Source organism: Carassius gibelio, chromosome B3 (assembly GCF_023724105.1).
Source record: "Carassius gibelio isolate Cgi1373 ecotype wild population from Czech Republic chromosome B3, carGib1.2-hapl.c, whole genome shotgun sequence".
NCBI classification, from domain to species: domain Eukaryota; kingdom Metazoa; phylum Chordata; class Actinopteri; order Cypriniformes; family Cyprinidae; genus Carassius; species Carassius gibelio.
In genome coordinates, this window is record NC_068398.1 from 53,420,874 (window position 1) to 53,425,873 (window position 5,000).

Consider the following 5,000-nt stretch of genomic DNA (forward strand, 5'->3'; position numbering starts at 1 on the left):
AATTGTGACATAAGCCCAAGCTCCTCCATGCCAAACACTGCCAGACAGACTCTTGAAGGTTCCACCGAGATTTGAACTCGGATTGCTGGATTCAGAGTCCAGAGTGCTAACCGTTACACCATGGAACCAACAGTGTCAGTTCGTCTGTCTGAAGTGTAGAAAACACTCAAGGAGGCTCTGCGAAAAGCAACTAACCAGCAAGCATCAGAATGGTGTCTGAAAAGCATTCACGGCTCCACTCTGAGTAAACCCGGGATCGAACCAGGGACCTTTAAATCTTCAGTGTAACGCTCTCCGAACCTTGTAAACCAATATTGAGAAAAACATCAAAGCAAAGGACACGAGCCTCCAGTCAACCGCAAACGGCTACCCTGCATGGCAGCCAATCTGAGCCATCTCAGACACATTCACTTCTGTTGTACAAAGTTTAAATTGGTCTGCTACTTTTCAGTAAGATGCTCAATGTGGGCTCGTCCGGGATTTGAACCCGGGACCTCTCGCACCCGAAGCGAGAATCATACCCCTAGACCAACGAGCCACCATGTTCCCAGATACTACTCAAAAAAAGGAGCTGCAAAGCGAGGTCTCTGGGATTTGAGCTTGGGCCCTCTCGCTCCCATACCAGCAATAAAACAAAAAAAACACACCCCATAACCGACAAGCCCTCAGATGCTCCTGCAACTAGCAAACGCAAGATGAAGGCTCACAGCGCCGTGAAGCGATCCAAGAATGCTTGGGCTGCATTCCTAAACCAATGTTTAGAAAAATGTCAAGTTAAAGTTTAAACTGCAGATGAGGAACTAAGAAGAGCAGCGAGATGTGGGCATGAAAACATGCAGTCGCAGCTTTAGTCTACTTGACAGTGGCGTATGTTTGGCCCAAGAATGGCAGAATGGACTGAAACTGCTCTAGAAATGAGGCTGCAAAGACAGAAGAGGGCTCGTCCGGGATTTGAACCCGGGACCTCTCGCACCCTAAGCGAGAATCATACCCCTAGACCAACGAGCCACAGGTTGCTGTTCGGTAAAGGCCAATTTGCTACGTATTTCACTCTGCTCGACGCTACGGTCGCTCTAACATCCTGCCTCTGCAGCTGACAAGGGCAGAATTACAGCTCATGCACTGACCAGATTTCTGAGAAACTCCATTTTTACGTACCTGCTCTAGCTTGGCCTGCCCTCGTAGATAAATGTTGATTAAAACATCAACGACAAAACACATAAGCTGAATTTAACAGCAGAAATCTACACCGTGGCACTGCCACACAAATCTTGCTGATGAGAAGCTGTCTGAGGTCTGTAATCCTGCTCCACAGAGGATCAGATGACATCTGTCTGCTCAATTTAGTTCCTGCTTAGTTTTATTTGAGTTCTAGATGGTTTGGAGGCCATGGTTAAAGGAGGCCAGTTTAGCAATACATTTAAAGACACACTGTCAGAGACAAAATTGTGACATAAGCCCAAGCTCCTCCATGCCAAACACTGCCAGACAGACTCTTGAAGGTTCCACCGAGATTTGAACTCGGATTGCTGGATTCAGAGTCCAGAGTGCTAACCGTTACACCATGGAACCAACAGTGTCAGTTCGTCTGTCTGAAGTGTAGAAAACACTCAAGGAGGCTCTGCGAAAAGCAACTAACCAGCAAGCATCAGAATGGTGTCTGAAAAGCATTCACGGCTCCACTCTGAGTAAACCCGGGATCGAACCAGGGACCTTTAAATCTTCAGTGTAACGCTCTCCGAACCTTGTAAACCAATATTGAGAAAAACATCAAAGCAAAGGACACGAGCCTCCAGTCAACCGCAAACGGCTACCCTGCATGGCAGCCAATCTGAGCCATCTCAGACACATTCACTTCTGTTGTACAAAGTTTAAATTGCAGATGAGGAACTGAGAGCAGGGAGAAGTTGGCGTGAAAACATGCAGGTGTATTATTGGCCGAAAGAAGGCAGAACGGTCTGCTACTTTTCAGTAAGATGCTCAATGTGGGCTCGTCCGGGATTTGAACCCGGGACCTCTCGCACCCGAAGCGAGAATCATACCCCTAGACCAACGAGCCACCATGTTCCCAGATACTACTCAAAAAAAGGAGCTGCAAAGCGAGGTCTCTGGGATTTGAGCTTGGGCCCTCTCGCTCCCATACCAGCAATAAAACAAAAAAAACACACCCCATAACCGACAAGCCCTCAGATGCTCCTGCAACTAGCAAACGCAAGATGAAGGCTCACAGCGCCGTGAAGCGATCCAAGAATGCTTGGGCTGCATTCCTAAACCAATGTTTAGAAAAATGTCAAGTTAAAGTTTAAACTGCAGATGAGGAACTAAGAAGAGCAGCGAGATGTGGGCATGAAAACATGCAGTCGCAGCTTTAGTCTACTTGACAGTGGCGTATGTTTGGCCCAAGAATGGCAGAATGGACTGAAACTGCTCTAGAAATGAGGCTGCAAAGACAGAAGAGGGCTCGTCCGGGATTTGAACCCGGGACCTCTCGCACCCTAAGCGAGAATCATACCCCTAGACCAACGAGCCACAGGTTGCTGTTCGGTAAAGGCCAATTTGCTACGTATTTCACTCTGCTCGACGCTACGGTCGCTCTAACATCCTGCCTCTGCAGCTGACAAGGGCAGAATTACAGCTCATGCACTGACCAGATTTCTGAGAAACTCCATTTTTACGTACCTGCTCTAGCTTGGCCTGCCCTCGTAGATAAATGTTGATTAAAACATCAACGACAAAACACATAAGCTGAATTTAACAGCAGAAATCTACACCGTGGCACTGCCACACAAATCTTGCTGATGAGAAGCTGTCTGAGGTCTGTAATCCTGCTCCACAGAGGATCAGATGACATCTGTCTGCTCAATTTAGTTCCTGCTTAGTTTTATTTGAGTTCTAGATGGTTTGGAGGCCATGGTTAAAGGAGGCCAGTTTAGCAATACATTTAAAGACACACTGTCAGAGACAAAATTGTGACATAAGCCCAAGCTCCTCCATGCCAAACACTGCCAGACAGACTCTTGAAGGTTCCACCGAGATTTGAACTCGGATTGCTGGATTCAGAGTCCAGAGTGCTAACCGTTACACCATGGAACCAACAGTGTCAGTTCGTCTGTCTGAAGTGTAGAAAACACTCAAGGAGGCTCTGCGAAAAGCAACTAACCAGCAAGCATCAGAATGGTGTCTGAAAAGCATTCACGGCTCCACTCTGAGTAAACCCGGGATCGAACCAGGGACCTTTAAATCTTCAGTGTAACGCTCTCCGAACCTTGTAAACCAATATTGAGAAAAACATCAAAGCAAAGGACACGAGCCTCCAGTCAACCGCAAACGGCTACCCTGCATGGCAGCCAATCTGAGCCATCTCAGACACATTCACTTCTGTTGTACAAAGTTTAAATTGCAGATGAGGAACTGAGAACAGGGAGAAGTTGGCGTGAAAACATGCAGGTGTATTATTGGCCGAAAGAAGGCAGAACGGTCTGCTACTTTTCAGTAAGATGCTCAATGTGGGCTCGTCCGGGATTTGAACCCGGGACCTCTCGCACCCGAAGCGAGAATCATACCCCTAGACCAACGAGCCACCATGTTCCCAGATACTACTCAAAAAAAGGAGCTGCAAAGCGAGGTCTCTGGGATTTGAGCTTGGGCCCTCTCGCTCCCATACCAGCAATAAAACAAAAAAAACACACCCCATAACCGACAAGCCCTCAGATGCTCCTGCAACTAGCAAACGCAAGATGAAGGCTCACAGCGCCGTGAAGCGATCCAAGAATGCTTGGGCTGCATTCCTAAACCAATGTTTAGAAAAATGTCAAGTTAAAGTTTAAACTGCAGATGAGGAACTAAGAAGAGCAGCGAGATGTGGGCATGAAAACATGCAGTCGCAGCTTTAGTCTACTTGACAGTGGCGTATGTTTGGCCCAAGAATGGCAGAATGGACTGAAACTGCTCTAGAAATGAGGCTGCAAAGACAGAAGAGGGCTCGTCCGGGATTTGAACCCGGGACCTCTCGCACCCTAAGCGAGAATCATACCCCTAGACCAACGAGCCACAGGTTGCTGTTCGGTAAAGGCCAATTTGCTACGTATTTCACTCTGCTCGACGCTACGGTCGCTCTAACATCCTGCCTCTGCAGCTGACAAGGGCAGAATTAGAGCTCATGCACTGACCAGATTTCTGAGAAACTCCATTTTTACGTACCTGCTCTAGCTTGGCCTGCCCTCGTAGATAAATGTTGATTAAAACATCAACGACAAAACACATAAGCTGAATTTAACAGCAGAAATCTACACCGTGGCACTGCCACACAAATCTTGCTGATGAGAAGCTGTCTGAGGTCTGTAATCCTGCTCCACAGAGGATCAGATGACATCTGTCTGCTCAATTTAGTTCCTGCTTAGTTTTATTTGAGTTCTAGATGGTTTGGAGGCCATGGTTAAAGGAGGCCAGTTTAGCAATACATTTAAAGACACACTGTCAGAGACAAAATTGTGACATAAGCCCAAGCTCCTCCATGCCAAACACTGCCAGACAGACTCTTGAAGGTTCCACCGAGATTTGAACTCGGATTGCTGGATTCAGAGTCCAGAGTGCTAACCGTTACACCATGGAACCAACAGTGTCAGTTCGTCTGTCTGAAGTGTAGAAAACACTCAAGGAGGCTCTGCGAAAAGCAACTAACCAGCAAGCATCAGAATGGTGTCTGAAAAGCATTCACGGCTCCACTCTGAGTAAACCCGGGATCGAACCAGGGACCTTTAAATCTTCAGTGTAACGCTCTCCGAACCTTGTAAACCAATATTGAGAAAAACATCAAAGCAAAGGACACGAGCCTCCAGTCAACCGCAAACGGCTACCCTGCATGGCAGCCAATCTGAGCCATCTCAGACACATTCACTTCTGTTGTACAAAGTTTAAATTGCAGATGAGGAACTGAGAACAGGGAGAAGTTGGCGTGAAAACATGCAGGTGTATTATTGGCCGAAAGAAGGCAGAACGGT

The 5,000-nt window shown here is 47.3% G+C and overlaps 10 non-coding genes across 10 annotated transcripts; all 10 read right to left on the minus strand.

Moving 5' to 3' along the window:
• Positions 1 to 56: 56 nt before the first annotated feature.
• trnaq-cug (transfer RNA glutamine (anticodon CUG)) lies at positions 57 to 128 on the minus strand. The gene has a single exon. It is a non-coding gene; the product is annotated as a tRNA-Gln (tRNA).
• A 338-nt stretch (positions 129 to 466) lies between these two features.
• trnap-cgg (transfer RNA proline (anticodon CGG)) lies at positions 467 to 538 on the minus strand. The gene has a single exon. It is a non-coding gene; the product is annotated as a tRNA-Pro (tRNA).
• Positions 539 to 936: 398 nt separating this feature from the next.
• Positions 937 to 1,008, minus strand: trnap-agg (transfer RNA proline (anticodon AGG)). Its single transcript has one exon. It is a non-coding gene; the product is annotated as a tRNA-Pro (tRNA).
• Positions 1,009 to 1,500: 492 nt separating this feature from the next.
• On the minus strand, positions 1,501 to 1,572 carry trnaq-cug (transfer RNA glutamine (anticodon CUG)). The gene has a single exon. It is a non-coding gene; the product is annotated as a tRNA-Gln (tRNA).
• Positions 1,573 to 1,987: 415 nt separating this feature from the next.
• trnap-cgg (transfer RNA proline (anticodon CGG)) lies at positions 1,988 to 2,059 on the minus strand. Its single transcript has one exon. It is a non-coding gene; the product is annotated as a tRNA-Pro (tRNA).
• Positions 2,060 to 2,457: 398 nt separating this feature from the next.
• Positions 2,458 to 2,529, minus strand: trnap-agg (transfer RNA proline (anticodon AGG)). The gene has a single exon. It is a non-coding gene; the product is annotated as a tRNA-Pro (tRNA).
• A 492-nt stretch (positions 2,530 to 3,021) lies between these two features.
• Positions 3,022 to 3,093, minus strand: trnaq-cug (transfer RNA glutamine (anticodon CUG)). Its single transcript has one exon. It is a non-coding gene; the product is annotated as a tRNA-Gln (tRNA).
• Positions 3,094 to 3,508: 415 nt separating this feature from the next.
• Positions 3,509 to 3,580, minus strand: trnap-cgg (transfer RNA proline (anticodon CGG)). The gene has a single exon. It is a non-coding gene; the product is annotated as a tRNA-Pro (tRNA).
• Positions 3,581 to 3,978: 398 nt separating this feature from the next.
• Positions 3,979 to 4,050, minus strand: trnap-agg (transfer RNA proline (anticodon AGG)). Its single transcript has one exon. It is a non-coding gene; the product is annotated as a tRNA-Pro (tRNA).
• A 492-nt stretch (positions 4,051 to 4,542) lies between these two features.
• Positions 4,543 to 4,614, minus strand: trnaq-cug (transfer RNA glutamine (anticodon CUG)). The gene has a single exon. It is a non-coding gene; the product is annotated as a tRNA-Gln (tRNA).
• Positions 4,615 to 5,000: the final 386 nt, after the last annotated feature.